The following is a 19,927-nucleotide window of genomic DNA, read 5'->3' on the forward strand; positions in this document are numbered from 1 at the left end:
ATGACTAAAATGATCCCAGCTAAAACCAGTACAACCCCCCCCACATGTGATGGCAAAACCTATCAATCAAGATGTTTTCAGTTCTGAAATCTGAAGCAAAGACCTCCCAGAACAAGAAGGATGGTCTCAAAATCAGCCTCTCGAATTTGGCTGAATCATTATATACTAATCTGCTCACACTAAAGTTACACACATGCCTACAATGCCAGACTTCTAGGTTGGTTTGTTGGGGTTTTTTTGGCAGGGGAGAAATAACACTTCATGATCTGAAAAAGAAAACATGATTTGACATTGATTTTTCCAAAATGCTGCCTGCTATGTAAATAACTGATCAATAAGAGACCTTTCTATTTGAAGCCAGGTCTCTCAAGATGACCATCATTCATGGACATGTGCTTAAAGCCTCAAGAAACAAACACCACCTTCATTTTTCCTGCTGAGTTATTAGAGAGGGAAAATGCATACTGATCAAGGTTATAAGCATTTTGAAGTATTTGGTCAAATGAAACTGCTCCTAAATTAATTTTTTTCAGGAAGTTAACTGCAAGAGCAAGAACAGGTATTTGTTCACTCAGAGTGACACAGAAAGATGAAGGGAGCAGAAGCTGTAGCAAAGATGCTTGCTAGTACTCTTACTCTCTGTAACAGAAGTAATTTTCTAAATTAAGAGGAGCTCTGCAGAAGGCATTTCTAGGAAGGGGGTTAATCTAGCCTATTAAATTTGTTTAGCCACTGCTTCATAAACAGTCCAAAGTCCAAACAGGGTAGTTTCTTGGAGAGTAATTTCTGCCAGCTAGGTAGGCGGGACACTGCCTTCCCCTGGCAGGGGTGGACCAGTGCTCACAATGGCTGATCTCTGTCACTCAGGTTCAACCTCCTCCTAAAAGCAAGTCCTGCCTTACTGAAGGAACATCTTATGTTTAATTCTGAAATATATGAAACGTATGCAAGCAAATAGGAAAAAAAAAAAGTATGAACCAACAAGATCATGATTCTGTTCTGAACTATTTCTTTTGTATGTGTACCGTAGCAGTAGCGGTCTTCCACCAAGTCTTTGGGGTACCACCCTGAAAATACCATATTTCTATAAAAAATACTATGAATTAAGATTCTTATCTAAGCCGGCAGAAGGATAAAATTCCATTTTAGAAATCTGAATTTAAATACTTACTGTGTAGCATTCTGCAAGACAATAACTCAGTATTTTCTAGAGCATTTGCACTTTTTTTTTATAAAAAGGAAAATCCATAAAACCACTGCTTGCTTTTTGTAATTCACAAATGATTTTTCAGTAAGTTGCCCTTCAGCATCGAATTCTTTGCTGAACTGCAGTATTAGTGAGGCGTTGGAGTCTTAAGTAGTTAAAAAAAAACCAACTAAGAAGGTAAATCTGTCTGGGAAGGACACTACCAGAACACTATTTCTGTCACTCCTTAGAGCTAGAAAAAAGGATTAATCAGGTAGGTGGCTCTTCAGCTTGGTCACCAGAATCATTTCTTAACTATTACAGATGTGCTACACGCAAGGCCTGTACATTAGACCATTAGGATGAGCATAAACAAAGGTTGGAGAATATCAGTAAGCTACTATATCAACCTGCCTGGAAGGGTTGTGTATGACTGCTTTGAGCAAGATCATATGAAGTCTGTTCATAAGAAAACAAAAGTTTTAGGGTGCTTGTGGTTGCTGTGCTCCACTCTGCTTCAGCACTGCTGTACACATACTATGCAGAAAGTATACTTTTTTTTTTTACCCTTCATTATAACCTTTTTTTACAGATCTAAGTTTATCACATGTTGTACCTTCTTAAACTAAGACAAAAAAACCACTGAAACCTCAAGTTTTGTTTCTAGTCCCATGTACCGGAGTACAGGAAGCCCAGGGTTTGGAGCCAAACAGGAAGCGGTGCTTTGCACAACACAATGAGCCGCACAGCTTCACATACCCCTGCACCATGGATAATTAAGTAGCTGGCAGTAATTGAAAATATCCCTGCTTCTTTCACAGTAAGTACCTTGTATTACTGGTTGATGTATTGTAGCTACTGACACATGACAGAATAATTTGTCTTTTATTCACCTCCAACACTGAATTATTGGAAGTTAGAGTTGTCTGTGGCCTAGAGGGAGACATTGTGCCAGAGTTTCATTTGCTGTTATTGAAGGCAAGAGGTTTATAAAAGTTAATGAAATACAGCTAGCAAAGAGACTGTAGAGGGTCTGAAACACAGAAGCAGCAGCATACAGATGCCGACTGTTATTACACAGGGCAGCAAAAAAGCACCAATCTTTCCAAGCTATGATACCATAGAAAATATTTAACATTTTCATTGAAACTACTACTTTCCTATCATTTGACTAACTGCAATAGCTGTTAAAATATATTAAAAAGAAAAAAAAAAAAAGAGGATATTTAAGTCATGTATAGCAATCTTCTGGAACAGACACTGAAATGAAGACAACAGACCAAAGTTATTCAGTATTTTCATGCCTTAAGAGACTGTCTCAAGCAGTCCACAACTACAATTAGCATGCTGCAAAATTCTCAGATAAAGATGTGACCTGCACCATCCAGCTTTTAGGGAGATGGTCTTTACCTAAAGAGCCAGTGGCCTATGGAATCTGACTACAAAAAGTGCAAATAATTTCTGAAAAAAAAAAAGATTTTGAAAGTTAAAGATTTAATCTTATGTGAGGCATATAAACTCATATAATCCTAGTGTAAAATGAAAAGCATTTTGACAGAAAAAAAATTAACATTAGAGCTCTTGTAACAATTGAGCCATCACTAAAGGACTTAACACCTGTTTACATGGCTTCTTTGCGGGGTTTTAAAATAAATCTCACTAATACTTTGAGAAAAATCATGATGTTATTTGCTTTCTGGGATATAGGAAGAGATTAAAATGTCAAGAAAAGTATCAGGTTTTCTAAGATGCACTATTTACTGATAATGGCCAAATAACTTTCCCTCATTTACTAAGGAAAAGGATTCTGTATCAAAATATCCATTGATATCTGCATAAGCAAGTCTGATGAACTTTTTTTTTTTTTTTAAAGCAGAAACATTTTCCACAGTATAATTTCAGGAATTGTTCACACTTTTTTCTTTTAAATGAAACAAAGGAAAAAACATTGACCTTGAGTGTCCCTTTTATTACAGCAGATCCTTTAGCTTTGTCATAAACCTCCAACGTTAGTAGTGCTCTGGAACCAAATTATACTGTACACTGCAGCCAGTGTTGTTCTGTCTGCTGAACCATTTTCTGAGAAATACGAGATCTTCTGGAAAGATCAGGCTGGATCCAAAATGGTTTCTCAATGGCTTTCCTATAAAAACCTTAACCCTGTCTCTATAATATAGAAGCTGCTGCATGCACAACTAGGCAGTTACTGAGGCTGCCAGGAAAGATCCTTTCCTATAGTGCACAACACTAAACTACTTTCTGCTTCACCAGCACTCTTATCTCCGTAAGCCTTCCTCATGCTCTACCTCTTCTACGCTACATAGCAGAGGTACTGCTGGACCACTGCTTAACCTCTTTTCCATCCCCTGCAGACAGGGAAACTCATCTTCTAGCACACAGGGAAGCTGAAATTTACAGAAACTCTTGCTCTGCTTTCCTGATCATCTCAGTGAAAGAGAAAAATGAATAAATTGAAACAGAAGCATGGAAATACAGGGGTCAGGTGTAAGTAGAGAAGAAAAGCATCCCTGATCAGAGGCCAAAGGGGACAACAAAAGAATAACTGTTAGAAACAACTAACAGAAGGTGAGAAGAAGGGAAAGCATGCACGTTTAAGGGGAAGAGGCTGAGCAGCACTGCAGGTAAAGCCTTCCTGTTGCTTTTGATTTCTGTTCAGTTATGAGCAAAGCTTCTGCACAGTTAAAATTAGATCCCTCAAACTACTATAAAATAAAGTCCTACCCACATAACCCCTTGAACTCCTCATTCATCCTTTGGTGACCTCTTAATTCAACTGCAGTCAGGTACTACCATTACATTATCATCCAGTCAAAAATCCTTGACTCTAGTTCTCTGCCTTTGTAACCAGTACCAAGTTTGATACTTTAAAATGTAGTTAAGGCTCTGCTTCAATCTTCAGTTTTTCTTCAGTACCAACAGCAGCAAGATATCAAGCATTATGGGTTTTAAATTGAGGGCTACTGTATGTCATAGTAGGCATATCCCTACTGTTTAACAAAAAAAAAAAAAAAAAAAAAAAAAAAAAGGAGGCTGTTCCTCACCCAATAACATTAAGCCTTAACTCAGGATGAAAATTTTAATTGCAAAGAACTTCCAAGGCAAACTTTTTTATAACTTGCAAGATTTGTGACAAGTTAATAGTACATTAAGAGCAGACAGAAGTGAAAATCATTCTAATGATTTTTTTTTACTTGGGAGCAAATAAAATTTGAAGAATAACTTTACTTGGAACTTGATGCACTATGAACTATTTATTTTCATAGTTATGCTACATTGCAGTTTCCCTTCGTACATATCAGCTACTCTTTCCTCTGAGAAGATAATCTTATTCCCTCCAAGTGAAACAGACTTTTTTTTCCAGAATAAGCAGGATTGGATCCTTGCAATCATATCACCAAGAAGCAGAATTATATATTAAGCATCATTGTTAGAAACAGTTTTGTCAGTGTGTCAAATTATAGAAGACTAAATGCTATATAAATCCATGAAAATGATTGTGTTTAAACATTTTAATACTCTATATACTTCATTTTCACCGTATCAAAGAGCACCGTGTGCATATTCACCATAGGAGTAAGTGTTCTGCCTGAAGATACTTGCCAGTTCTGCACTAGCAGAGAAACATGCTCAGCGAGTCAAACAGGTTTCCAAAAAATGCTTCTCATTCAAGTTTAAAGCATTTTCTTTTTCTTTCTTGATCATTCTTTGGTCCTTTGACATACTATCTCTATAAACTATCAGCTTGTATACTGCTGTCTAATCTTGTTCAAGCATTTGAGTTTAGTTTTGGCAGGGTTTCAGGGGGCACTTTTTTTTGTTGTTTTTTTGGTGGGTGGGTGGTTTCCTTATTTTCCTTCTACCATCCCAGTTCTAGCTTATTTGTTCCAAGGTGTCTACATTATCCTTCCTCACATTTTCCCCATTTTTTTTCTATCTATGGAACCAGACTGTCTTCACATTTCAAATGCTACAATAGAACCTCTGAAATGATGGGAGACTCCTACACATTCCTTCGGCATGGAAGTTTTTGTACAATTGTACAGAATTTTGTTTGCCCTGAGTAATATATTCTTCAAAATTCTGTAGGTTAGAACACGATCAAAGCTGATGCAATACACAAAATATTTTCTCACTAAGCCAAGCACAAATAAAAGTTGAAATGCTTTTCACATTGGAAAAAAAAAAAAATGATAGTCTTCAACAAGCAAAACTCAACTTTCAGAACATTACCATGAAAAAAAAATCTTCCAGGATTCCCCCTGATCCCTTACCTTTATTTTCTCATTAGGAAACACACGTGTCTATAGCAGTCTGTTGATTTTTTTTTTTTTTTTTTGGGGGGGGGGTAAGGGGGAAGAGCCTTTAAAGAAGAATGACTTAAAATTTTAGAACCAGATAAACAAGCAAGTCCGAATTGAAACTCAGATCCTTAAAGTCTGGCGAGCCAGCATTTGTTTGTGAAGCAGAAGTAGGGTAATTTCCAAACAATAGAAAATGGTTCAGGTGCTTCTCACAAATGCCTGTGATCCATCTTTAGCCATGTATTTAAAGCATTTCATTTATTTATTGCAGAAAGACAGAACACAACTTTTCTGTTCTAAAAATCCCATAGGAAAATGTCATCATCCAGACACTATACACTGAACCAATAGCAGTTTCACAGCCTTGGACAAGGGATAAAGTTAATCCTATGTTCCTCATTTAATCTCATACTAAATGCTATACTGATGCGTAACTATGGACCTCAATAGCAAAACCAGAACACACCTTACAGGCAAAATAGGTGATAAAAACCCCAAAAGTGATGCTTTTATTTTATCACCCCAGACTCTGGGGCTCCAGTAGTTTGCCCATTTCCACCTCTTCTCCCTCCCCTTGAAGGGTGCTGTTTACCTCCAAGAGAAATGTTACATTTATCATCACTGTACACAATGATGGAAGTGCAAGTGTTATAGCTGGAGCACTTGCTACTATCCGTGGCTAATACTGACTGACACTTCTCAGTGCTTGCTGTTGATGATAGTTTTGCAAAAGCTAAACTGGTTGGAGTGTAATAGCCCATGCTCAACAAGCGCCTCAGGACAGTATTTCAGCTGGAAGTCCCAGCTAGAACAGCCTGTCATTTTCAAGAAAGATTACATTATTTTCTCTTCACCTTCTTTCCTTTTCTCCCCCACCCTAGAAGCCTTTGTTTTGTCCATGCTGAAATATACCTATTTTTATTCAGCTATCATCAGACTTCCATACACATGCACAAGGGATTGGAGTTTGGTGGTGTATAGCAAATGTCACCTGGCTATCTATTAATATGTCCAGAAGCATTCACCTACATTCAGAAAAACCAAGAAATGTTTTTGGTTTGTTTGAGTAGAAGCTTTAAGTTACTTCCACTCATTTCCCAAAGCACTAAGCTTTATTTAAAAAAAAAAAAAAAAAGTCCTGTGCACTGGACATACAACATCAAGGTTAATCAACATTATTTGCAATCAATTCTCCTATAGAAAAGAGGGAGGGTCTTCTTGAAAAAGCAAGTGCATATGATCAGCATCATCAGGCAGAGCTGCATTTAAATTGCACACGTAACATGCTAGTTGATACCTCCCAGCTAGATACGAGTATCAATGTTTCAAAGAGGTGAGCAATCTAGTTCACCTATAGTTCAACATCTGTGCAACTGACTTTACGAGCCCTGAAAAAAATTCAATGTGTGGAATGCAATCCAAGTAATGCTGCAAAGCAATGGATGTTCACAGCTCACTGCTGCTCTTTTCTCTCATTTCTTCTTTCTCTCATTATTTCCCTCACCCTTTCCCTGCCCTCACACCTCCACTCATTTCACCTCCCCACGCTGTAACCAAGTACAGGAAAAGCCACACCTGTTAATTCTGGACTAGGAATATGGTGACTCAATATACAGCCTCACTGTCTCTCTCTTCCCATTTTTGGAAAAGCAGAGGAAACAATATTTTTTAAAAGCATAGGAAGTCAAGACAAAGTGTGGAACTGCTTTGAAACCAAAAGTTCTCTTGCTACATTTGACTAAAATTTTACAGGATAGAACATAGCTCAAGGTAAAACAAATTACAAAATGCTCCCCCCCCCCGCCCCCGGAGCAGGCAGATAGCTCACATTTTAACTTGTAACTTAGAGCCAGAGAGTTCAGTCTAGATGAGTAACTGAGAATAAACTTGAAAAATTAGAATAATCCGTTTCCAGTTTCTTTAGAAATTTCACATGCTTGTTTCTTACTGTGGAGATAGGTTCTTTTCCTAGTTCACGCTGAAGTTTGGGAATACAGCAAGAGTAGGAAGATAAAACCTCACTAATCAGAGCTACCTAAAAAAAAAAGCAAAATCAGGAATTAATTTGTTGTTTGGAACAAAGTATAGGCAAGGTCTCTGAAGGTAAAGAAATTAAGATCTAGGTCAGAAATCAAACATCCAGCAACACTGTTTTCTTGGCTGGACTTCTGTTCAGCTTGTACACAGTCTGTGTAGAAGTTCCCTCACTGCACTGGTTTTTGAATGCTTTCACATCTACTCTCGGAAGCACACACTAGCCTTGTAAAGAAAAAAAGCTTTTCTGCAGTCTACTCCTGCATTAATTATCGGAAAGGTTTCTGGTTTTCATTAAGCTTTCTCAGAGCAACTGAATGGACAGTTCCTGAAGAATGTAATTAAGGAAAAAAAACCCAACAACAACTAACATTTAATATTCCACCAAAAATTAAGTGCTAAATTTCTCATTTGTGACATACATTTGTCTGATGTCCAACAAAACACAGCACAAGATAAGAGTTTTTAGAAGGAAGGCTAAAACCAATGTTTTGGTTTTTTCTTCTTTGATGATTTTAAAAATCCCATGCATACACCATAGGCTTACAGTTATCTTTAAGAACTCTTCCTATGGCTATGCATTTGTGCCTTCAACAGCTTTCATTCATAATATAGTGCAGCCAGCCTTACTGGAAACTATGTTACCTCTTACCTAACTGACAACAAACAAGATGCCAGGCTGCCCTTAAAATTAAAGCAGGCTCATACCTTCATTTGATAAAAAGCTGGCAGGTGACCTCACCTGAGACTCAACAGCACAGGAGTTAGCTACTGTCCTGAGGAAAAGACAACCAGATTTACCCCTGCTAAGGATTCTGACTATGGCTACATTAGCTAGGAACAGTTCTGCAGGAAAAAATAAAATAAAATAGATTATGTTCAAGGTCCAGTGGCTATACTATACATATTTTAGATTGCTTAATATGAATTTACCCTAGCATTACTCCAGCCTTTCTGTAGGCACAATAAACTGGAGGAGTCCAGTTTGTACATTACAATCCAATTTACACAAGGAACACATTTAGAACAACCTCTAGGAAGCAGGGGTCCTCAAACTACGGCCCGCGGGCCGCATACAGCCCCCCCCAGGGTCCTCAATCCAGCCCCCGGTATTTACAGACACACACATACCCCCCGCCGGGGGTTGGGGTGGGGTGGGGGGGGACCAAGCAGCCGCAGATGGCTGCCTGCCACTTAATCCACGTGCCGGCCCCCTGGTTAAAAAGTTTGAGGACCCCTGAAGTTTTAAATCCTTGTTTACTGCAAGCACTGGAACAGGTACATCATCTGTTTAATCAGACTAACAAGTCCTTAAATATTTTCCTCCCAGCCCTTCTGCATCAGCCAAATAATCTGAAAGGGAAGTTCATGATTCCCTTCTGGAAGGGTTTCCCTTATGGGACACTGAGGATTCCTTCAGCTCTGAAGTGGATAAAAGGGTGGAAGGCGGAAGAGCTGCACCACATAGTCCTTCAGCTTTAGCACACAAGAATAAACTTGCTTGTTTGCCTGCCTCCGTGATCCGCAGCTAGGGCATCTAAAGCTGGCCAGAACAAAGGAAAAAAATCACATCAGTGACTAAAAAATACCTTCTGACTCTCTGCGTGGTATACTAGGCCAAATGCTGCCTCTTCCAGGAGCACATCATATAGCCTCACTCTTTCAATTTGAAGTGCAGTATTTACTAGTATCTAAAGTACTAGTATCTTTGTTATTAGATCATTTAAGCAAAGGTACTGACACCAGCCTAGGACTATCAGACAACACACTGCATCCTTTCACAACATGTAAAATACATTTTTAAATGTCTAAGATGCAGGAAAAATGAAGTGTTTGTCCTTTAATATTTTATTATTTGCTGTTGTGGTATTTAAAAAAAAATCCAAAAAAAAGGATTTATTGAGCAAACTTTAATGTAAATGAGGAACTTACAGCACTAACATCTGAGAACAGCTGAGGTTGCAGACAGAACACACTATCCCACCACTGAGCAGAATTTGCTTCCTGAAGACGAAACAACTCAAAGGAAAAAGATTTAGCAAGCATGCTTGGAAAAGATTATTTTGGAAGAAACATAAGCTTCTACCAACCCCCACTAACAGGGCTGCAAAGTAGTCCATACACATTTACAGAAAAGTCACAAAGTGTTCTCCTTTACACTTTTAATTAAGTGCTACACCTAGCTTAATTGAAAGTGAGTCTTCTACACTATATTGGACATAAAATTTTCTGTTACTATAGCTTTTAGATTGCATGTCATGGAAGAGAACTCTCGATAGACATTCTGTATGGCACTGTGTGCATTTACTTTTTATATCAAGCTATTGACAAACACCCATGCATGAGTTTCTAGCCAAATTCACAAGCTGACAATGAAGCGTACCTCCCTGCACAATAGAAAAAATCATAATTTTCTGTTCCACTGGGGCAATTAAGGAAAATCTTTAGGTTTAACCTTATTTAAGATAGGAAACACTCAGTTATATGATATGCCTTTTTCTGTTACAGGTATTGTGTAGGCAACATGGTCCAAGAGCTGTCTGTTCCCTTCAGTAGATTATTTCCTTTACAAAGGAAAACAGACTACTGCAGTCTACTGTAACCATCATCCTCTGACCAGGGGAAGGATGGGAGGGGTCAGAAGGAGACAGGAAAGTTTTTTTCTAGCAGCTTTCCCAGGCAGGGATTTGGAACATTTTATCACCACGCATAATTGGTTCAGTTCAGTCAATACTTTATATTCCCACTCTCAAAATTGTATCCAAAAGGGAGAAATATGTTTTCTTTAGATAAAGATTCATTTTGCTGTATCAAACCCAAGGCCTCGTCCCAACTGCACATAGATCTAACACTGAACACGAAGTGGGGTTTGTAATAGCATCTGACCATAGGGGAACCAAGCTGCTTTCAACGAGACCTGTTAAATTTGACATGCTGTGAGCCTGAGCAGCCCAAATCTTGAAGGGTCCTTCCCAACATCTTTTGAACTGATTTACAATTCTGACTTGAATATTCCCTGACATGTATTTACAAAGAAGGTAGTAAGCCTTTGTGGGATGTGAAATGGCATTACACAACCCAGGGCCCAAACATTTCAAGGCTCCAAGATGTCCTTTTATGTCTGCTGACATAAAAGGAAGTTTCTTCTACTAAAAGCTTTAAAAGCTTGCTGTAAATTCTTGTGTTAATTCCTTCTCTCCCCCTGCCCCCAATACACACTTCAGTGACTCAGCCTGCTACAGTTACATTATACTTCAAATATTGTATCAACAACCTTTTTTTTTTTTAAAGAAAAATCTTTTCACAGCCACCATACAAAATATGAGTTCCTCACTACCAATATCAAAATCTCACTTTGTCTATGCTTACAGAGCTAGATTTAATTTTCTTTTTTCCTCATTGTTTGTAGTTATGGCATTTGACCTAATTCTTATCACATAGGCTTGAAGCAACATTAAAAAAAAAAGTTTTCTTAAGCAGACATTTGTATGCCAGTTTACAGAAAACACACAGCCTCCCACAAGTAACTTACAAATACTGGCCTTAATTAAAGATATATATGTACCTAAGAGGAAGGGACAGGTAAAAAGTAGATATGATGTTACTCAATTGAGATAGATGTGATTTGTTGGTTTTACGCTGGTAAAACAAACACGCATTTTATACAGCTATATATATGCCAGCTACAAAAGTATTCAAGGCAGCCTAAAGCTGCTTCAGAATTATCTAAAATAGTGATAAGAGCTTAAAAGCAACATGTCCAAGAGGTCAATAGTTATTTAACATCATGAGCCTTATCCTTTCTCAAGAACATTTCTGTTTAAGTGTCGAAGTCTCTCTAAGAAAGTATCTGACTAACTGCAAGTTCAGTGTCATCTCAGTTCCCATCACGTAATGAAGAAACCAGGATAAGGGAATTCTTGAAGTAGCCCATAGTGCTGTATGCCTGGGGCTCATGCCTAGCAGAGAAGGTCAGCCTGTGAATGTATGGGGCTGCTTTTATTTTAGGTTCATCCGAAAGACCTGGCTAGCATTCCTCAGCATTTCATTGCTTGCCTTCAGAGCAGCCCAAGCACTCCAGTATTGAAGTTTGAAGATGCCAAACCCAGCTTGGGCAGATGCACCAGGATATTACATAGCACTGCAGACAGACAGAAAAAGTTCTTTCAGTCACTTTCTTCATACACATTTAATACACATACTGAGTATCTACTCCAGGGACCACAGGTATATCAGAAAAAAAAAAAAAAAAAAGATGGCAGGCTGCTCCTTTACTGGAAGATATACAAGACATCTGTGTTAACTGGGAGGCAGAGAGAGAACCAACTAGACTGTTCAAACATGCAAATTAATGTCATCCTCCCAGTAATTTTATACCTCATACATGGATAGCTACATTTCTGACATAGCCATGTGTTGTTAAGAGACATGTATAACTGAGAAAGGAAAAGCCCACAGCTTCAGCAGAAACCAAAAAAATTCCTTCTTTGGTCCATAGGGAAGGTAACAACACCACAGAAAGGCAAAAACATACCAACACAGACATGTCCAAGGGACCCTGACTTGCTCTCCCCACCGCCTAAGAGGCCTGGTAGATCTGAAAGCCCCTGCACTGCAGGGGCTCCAGCACCCACAGCAAAAAAGCAATCATTGCAACCTGTTGTGGTTTAAACCCAGCCAGTAATTAAGTACCACACAGCCATCTACTCGCTCCCCCCTCACCCACAGATATAGGGAGGAGAATCAGAATGGAATGTAAAACTCAAGGGTTGAGATAAGAACAAATTAATAATTGCGATAAAATAAAAATGAAAGAACAATAACAACAACAATAACAGTTATAATGAAAAGGAGGGAGTGAGGGGAAGGAACAAAATCCAAAGGGAATGGAGGAAAGAAAACAAGTGATGCACAAAACAACTGCTCACCACCCACTGATCGATGCCCAGCCAGTCCCCAAGCAATGTTCAGCAGGCCCCAGCCAAGCCCCCCCAGTTTATATGTTGAGTATGACATTCCATGGTACAGAATACCTCCTTGGCTAGTTCAGGCCAGCTGATCTGGCTGTGTCCCCTCCCAATTTCTTGTGCCCCTCCAGCCTTCTTGCTGGCAAGGCCTGAGCAACTGAAAAGTCCTTGACTTAGTATAAACATCACCCAGCAACAACTAAAAATAGTGTTTATCAACACCGTTTTCACACCAGAGCCAAAACACAGCACCACACCAGCTACTAAGAAGAAAATTAACTCTAGCCCATCCAGAACCAGGACACAACCCCATAGCAATCTATAACACCACCTTTCATAAAAATTAACAAAACTCATCTATCGGGTCAATAAACCACACATACCTTCAGCATTTTCAACGATCCTGTTCCTCTTTGCCTCTCCTCTATCAACACCCACCTAACTTTCCCTACAGAAAGCTATTCCCGGCTACCCCTAGTCTTTTTGTAACTCCCACCCCTAATTGCCTGATCTCCCACAGCTGGGGCAGGTAATCAGGCTCCTCTGCTGCTCCTGCCCAGATTGGTGCTGCTCCTCCTTGTTATAGAGAGGGCAGAACAAAACCACTGTGACGAGAGCTGTATTATTTGTGTTTCAGCAGTATCTTAAAGCTCTCTACTTCCAAAATGACTTGATTTGGAACACTCAATGTGCCAAGTCTTCTGCAAGTGCATAGTATCTTCAAAACATGTTTCATGCTGATAAACACTGCACCATGCCCATCCTTTAAGACTGTTTTGGAGGGAGTAACAGCCCTGGTGCTGAATGCTGATGGCGCTGTGAGGATCACCAGCACTGAGTTCATTCAGCTGGTCTGTACACAACAGGGACCATCTTTGATGGGGTTTGTCCAGAGACCAGAGCCCAGCAATCAGCCTGTCCTGTCTGTGCAGCTCAGGGTACATGACTCTACCACAAAGCATGACTTGCACCAGTAGAATACTCCAATAAAATATTAACAGGAATGACATAGTAGATTTAAAATGCTTCTTAAACTATCCTCTATTTGAGGACCTGCATCTAAATGTTTGTGTCATCAGGGCATATTACTCTCTCTGTGAGCAAGTATAACTCCTACAAAACTGAGACTATGCTTCATGGTATCACACCGACACAATCATTGACCATCCATCAGCATCAAAAGACTCAAGAGATCAAAACAGAACACAAATATAAGAAATTTCTAGCTATTAGGAAAGAATAAACATCCCAGAGACAATCGCTCCACCACCCTCTGTCCTTCTGCAAGAGTTCACTTGAAATGTAGTGCAAAGTCACATAACAGTTTTTCTAAGTGACTTGTAATTTTCATCTGTGGTAAAAACACAGAGACATACTTTAGACTAAAGTAGGAAATAAAGGAAGGGTCAGAAAGGTGCTCAGATGACTCTCCCAAAAATGGACTAGCAGTGCAGAAATGTTTTTTATCAGTCTCAGAAGTTAAAAACAGTATCATAGAATCACTTAGGTTGGAAAAGACCCTTAAGAGCATTGACTCCAACTGTAAACCTAACACTGCCAAATCCACCACTAAACCATGCCCCTAAGCACCACATCTATGCATCTTTTAAATACCTCCAGGGATGGTAACTCAACCACCTCGCTGGGCAGCCTGTTCCAATGCTTGACCACTCTTTAAGTAAATAAATTTTTCCTAATACCCAATCCAAACCTCCCCTGGTGCTACTTAAGCCCATTACCTCTTGTCCTATCGCTGGTTACTTGGGAGAAGAGACCGACAGTCACCTCGCTACAGCTTCCTTTCAGGTAGTTGAAGAGAGTGATAAGGTCTCCCCTGAGCATCCTCTTCAGGCTAAACAACTCCAGTTCCCTCAGCTGCTCCTCATGGGGCTTGTACTCCTGACCTTTCACCAGCTTTGCTGCCCTTCTTTGGATGCATGCCAACACCTCAATGTCTTTCTTGTGAGGGACCCAAAACTGAACCCAGGATTCAAGGTGCAGACTCACCAGTGCCGAGTACAGGGGATGATCACTGCCCCTGTCCTGCTGGCCACACTATTTCTGACACAAGCCAGGATTCTGTTGGCCACCTTGGCCATCTGGGCACACTGCTGGCTCATATTCAGCTGGCTGTCAACCACTATTTCAACAGCCCTTGCATCATTGCTGCTGCATGGATCTCCATCCCCTGCTTCCACTGAGATGGCTAGGGTGCTGCATGCATTAGTTCAGGGACACTTCAAATGTGCTCCAGTGTACTCAGCATACTGTGGATGCTAGCATACCATCCCTCAAACATCAGCATGCCACCCCCAGACTTACCTCTAGCGAGCCTGGTTTTATCCTTTTCCTCCTTCAAATCTAGTTTAAAGCTCTTCAAATAAGCCTGGCTAAATCCTGCGCAAAGATCCTTCCCTCCCTTTGAGGCAGGTGTACCTCATCTATCACCAGCAGCCCTGGTGCCATGTCAACTGACCCGTGATCAAAGTCCCAAATTTTTGCTGGTGATACCAGTCACTGAGACAGTTATTGATCTGCCAGCTCTTCCCTCATCATTCCCTGCAACTGGAAGGACAGAGAACACTGCTTGCACTCTTGCTTGATTCCTTAACCAGCCATCCTATGGCCCTGAAGTCTCTTTTGATTGCCCTTGGACTTCTTATTGCCACTTCATCACTGCCTACATGAAGAAGCAATAACAGATGATAATGCAAGAGTTGTTCCAGAGTAGGCTATTTCCTCATCACAGCTTTAACACAGGCCCCAGAGAGGCAGCAGACTCCGCTAAGGGTGTCTGGTCAGCATATCGGATCTTCTGTTCCCCTCAGCCAGTCCCCTATGACAATAACTTCCCCCCCACACCTTTTTTCTTTCCTCTTTATGGAAGCAGTTTTGACACAGGGCATAGGCCAACTTCACCTTGGCGACACCTCCAACACAGATGAACCACAGTCCTGCTCACTGCTTGGTTCTGCTTGCGGAACTTTGCAGCTACCACACATGGGCAGTCAAAGAGGGACGTGCCTGCCGTGCCAGGCGGGAACTCACCACCATAGCCCCCCAACCCGTAAGGCGCTTCGTTCTGCTGGGTAGAGAGAGGACAGGGGATCCTCCAGGTCACACGTCCTGTCAGGGCTGTGGCAGAGAAAACAGGCTGCGCTCCCAAAAATATCTCTCTCACACTCCCTGATACTCCTCAACAGACCGTCCTCCTCAGAGCTCTCCTCCCCTCAGAGCTCCTGTCCCCGGGGGCGCTCCGACAGGTGTGCTCACCGCCGCGGCAGAGCACGGCCTGGGCGGCTTCCCCCAAGCGCAGAGCGCCGGCAGGCCCCCCGCCGCGGGGATACCGCAGCCCCCTACGCCGCCAGCGCTACAGAGCCCTGCCCGCCCCACCGCCCAGCCGCTCGCTCGCCCCTGCGGCTCCTTTTCCCGCCCAGTGGCGCGCGGCTCCCGGCCCCGCCCCGCTCTCCTCTGGCGCTGTGGCGGCGCCGCGGGTCCCCCGCTCCCCTCAGGCGTCCTCTCAGAGCACGCCTTCCCGCTCGGTTTTAAAATGTTACAGAGCTAAAAAGGACAACGACATGCTAAAAAAAAAGCAACATGGCGACACGTCAAAAACTCATGAGAGTTCAGTTGGAAAGGAAAACAATTGTAAACCAGGAACAACAGCAGTGGTAGGGGCCCTGACTAACGCGGGGGAAGGGACGGGGGGGGGGGGGGGGTGGGGGGGGGGTGACACGAACACGAGGCTGTTTATCTCTTATCTCGTTTTCTGATCCCTGAATCAAAATCCTGGTCACCTGTACCTGATTTTATTGTATGTAATCTTGGCTATCTACACCCGACTCTTAGTATGCTGCTTATTCTGAAGAGCAGTATCAGAATTCACATTTACTGTTGTCCTCAGAAGACTGAAGTGACTTTTTTTACCTAACTTTTTCACTGGTACCTAAATCTGAAATGTTTTATTCTAGAAACATCATTTTCAAAGTTGTGCTGAATTTTTTTGTAGGCAAGTTCACCATCACTCCTAAAACTTTTTCATAGCTCCTCGCCAACACCCACCTTCTGAAAACCAGGCATTTCTGTATTGCCTTCATTGGTCATGCTAACCCTCGGTCTTGAATTTCTCAGAGTACTCTGATACCTGACTTTGCTCAGTCGCCTACATTCCAGATGTCACAAGCATCATTGTGGACTTGTGCAAAGGCACCAAACTGAGCAAAATTTGAGAGCAGGATTGATTTTGAAAAATTACCCAATTTATTACCCAAGCCCGTCATCTCAAGCTGAGGTATCGGGTTTGCCAGAAATGTGCCCCATGCCAGCCCACAGTTTCCTTTTACTGATGATAATGGCCATATTTTTTTCTGTGACTTCCCTTGTATCTGGAATATTTATAAATTTGCCCTATCTGGAATACCACTTTTTTTCCAAGCCTTCCACCTTTGTCAATTATCTGGTGTGTTGAGCATGCTGCCACTGGCTGAGTCTTTGAGATCTTAATTGTATATCATAGGCAATATCTCCATTCAGGCTGTTTCAGCCTTATTCAATCCCAATATATTTAAAATCGTATTTCCTGGATTGTTACGTCATTAAGAATAAAAATATTTTGAATCTTACTACCTGTAACTTTGCTTAATAACCTGGAGATAACAGTTGTCTCTAATTAAAGCATGGTAAGTGGTAACTGATTGCAAAAGGACTGATAATCCACTCTAAGAAAAATGGGAAGTCTTCATGCAGCAAGAAATCTCATAGCTTTAACAGAAAGATTGCAGGACTTAATAGTGTTTTGCACCCTGCAAAATGTGGGATGTTTTGCCCTCTGTGTTTTGCGGTGCTTTGCACATGGAGGAAAAGCAAAATTATTAGCTGTTTCCATAAGATCTGTCTTAAAAATCGGTAATAGAAAGACCAAACAGGATTAAATAGGCCAAAATAAACCCAAGAGAACTGTTATGTGAAGGTGAGAAAAATTAGACCCGATTTTGAAGGAAAGGTTTACCAAACTTTCAATCAATGCTTTTCACAGCAATTACTAGCGTAGTTTTTTATCAACATTTTTAAGATTAGTTTTCCTCAAAAGGACCATCCCACCTCTCTGGAGATAAAGGCGATGGGATTAAGAATAAATCCACTACTGTGAATAATGCATCATATGATGAGTTACATTGGTTGAGTCTGAGTAACCTCTCTGTTACAGGTAAATTTAGCACAGGAAATACTGCCTACTCACTTTGCAGAATGAAGTTCAGTTACATTAAATTTAATGTGTTACAGCAGAAGACATCAGGCAAGGCTTTCCCAGCAAAACATGAAAAAGAAGATTGTCAGTTATGAATGTTTCACATAAGTTAATTGTAGCATTAAGAACCAGCCTTTTGTCAGTATGATGTACAATAGCTAGATTTCAGCCTGCACCACATTGGGTATTCATACATGCAAGGAAACAATCCATTAGTCATCTCCCAGTAGGCCTCTTGCTTATTCCTGGTATTTTTTAACAGCATATTTCTAAGTATAGTTTTTTCTCAGCCTTTGGAACATCAAATTTGCAAGCAAAGCAGGAGTTTAGGGGTTAAAAATAACTGGAGGAAAAAGTACACTCACTGTAATTGTTTAAGGTGAAACACATCCACATTTATCATATGTTAGTGCTGAAACATTATTTAGGTGTCATTACATATTTTATAATAGATAAATTTATAATTTATGCCTCTATATAAAACTATTTTTATATATAGATTTATAATGCATAATCTATAATTATACGATCAATTTTTAGCTTCTGAAAGGAAGATTTCATTTACAGTATTGCTAGGTACCTTTGAAATTTGAAAATTAGCCTGATGTATTTTGACTCAAATTATTTACAGTATTAATAGCTGGCGGCATGTATCTCCCATTATATGAAATATAAGGAAGAACCTAGCACACATGAAAGTGATTTTAATTCATGCAAGTCTGTAAGTCTCAGGAATGGGTTTAAGATTTTCTTCACCTAATTTTATATTGCTTCTTCCCCTTTTATTGTATTACTCTGCTCAGGGGGCCACAGTCCAATGAAAAGTGGTTCTGTTTTGTTCATGGCATTTCAGGCTTAGGGCCAAATGGAACTACACAGGTGTAAATAAAGAGTGGATTTTGTTCCCAACATCCCCTGTACATGACTTGAAGCTTAACTCAGAAGAGTAAGAAAAAAGTGGACTGAGTTCTTTCCTTATTTAATTCCCCAAGTGACTACTCTATTGTTTCATTACATTTATGTAATTGCAGAACCTGGGAAAAGACTTTAGTCCATTTGACTGCAGTTTGTGCTCTTAAATTTAGATCACTGACTTGTTAAATATGTCCTGTAGTTCCATGGCCAGGAACTGACTGACTGTTAGTCTATTTGACATTATAATTATTCCTGCCATTTAGTTTACAGCTTATACTTTGAACAAAGCACTTCAGAGAGATACCTGCTCAGAGACATTTTTGTTAACCAAGAAGTCTACAATATTACTGATATATGAACCAGCAATTAAGTTCTGACAATGTACGTTCTGGAAGCCATTGACTTCTCTTCAGCAGTGGCAGCAGAAGTATGCCAAGCTGTAAGTCCGTGGCACTCCAGAGCTGCAACCCACTTGCATGTTCCTGAAGACACTGAAGGTTTAGTATGAAGTTGCTTGATAAGATTGGCTCTTTCCTCAGGTTTCTCTCAGTCAAATAATGTGTCACATATTAATTTGCTTTAAGTGTGCAGCCTTTATAACAATACCCCTTTATCTTCATTTTCAACAAGTTTATGAAAAACAGCATAGAAATGGTCAGGGTTTTAATTTCATTGCAGTGTTCATCAATACAGAGAACTCAGGCACATTGTTGTTGAACTCAGCATGAGATTTGACTTTTGACCCATAAAAAACTGTGTCAGAGTGGTAAATAGGACGCACAGCATAAATTGACTCCCTCTTGAACATCTAAGAACCTAGGGGACATCCTCTGCATAACAGATGCTCATAAAAGAGGAAGTCTTCTCCATAAGAGTATCACACCAAGTGGTATTTCTGCTGCTGAAGAGTTGGTGCTTTTAACTTTTTAATTGATGTTTTGCTCAGAGGTTTCCCATTCTGTGTCCTATGTCCTTTGTCATTCATCAATACTTTGGTGTATGACCTAACCATAAGATCCTGGAGAATATAAATCAGTCCTACAGGTCTTCCGCTATTCTGTCTTGCTAGTTTTCTAATGGGATCATGTCTTCTGGAGTTCTGAGTCCAGACAGGTACAAGAAACTTCAAGTAATTTCAAGCCAGAAACACTAAAATCTTCCAAGAAACCACTTGTTTGAGAATTTGCATCAATTGCTACTACCTAAGATAAGATAAAGGGGGGAAGAAAACATAAAAATACATGAGGATCCTTTT

At 40.3% G+C, this 19,927-nt stretch overlaps 1 protein-coding gene across 3 annotated transcripts in view; it reads left to right on the forward strand.

Annotated features, from left to right (window-relative positions):
* The first annotated feature begins 1,914 nt into the window (after positions 1-1,914).
* Positions 1,915-19,927, forward strand: part of LOC101915116 (bifunctional heparan sulfate N-deacetylase/N-sulfotransferase 4) — a 161,046-nt gene continuing 143,033 nt past the window's right edge. For all 3 annotated transcript variants that reach the window (XM_055796841.1, XM_055796839.1, XM_055796842.1), the window contains exon 1: positions 1,915-2,006. The gene's annotated coding sequence lies outside the window, so the exon portion shown is untranslated. The remainder of the gene's footprint in view (positions 2,007-19,927) is intronic.

Source organism: Falco peregrinus, chromosome 2 (assembly GCF_023634155.1).
Source record: "Falco peregrinus isolate bFalPer1 chromosome 2, bFalPer1.pri, whole genome shotgun sequence".
NCBI lineage: Eukaryota > Metazoa > Chordata > Aves > Falconiformes > Falconidae > Falco > Falco peregrinus.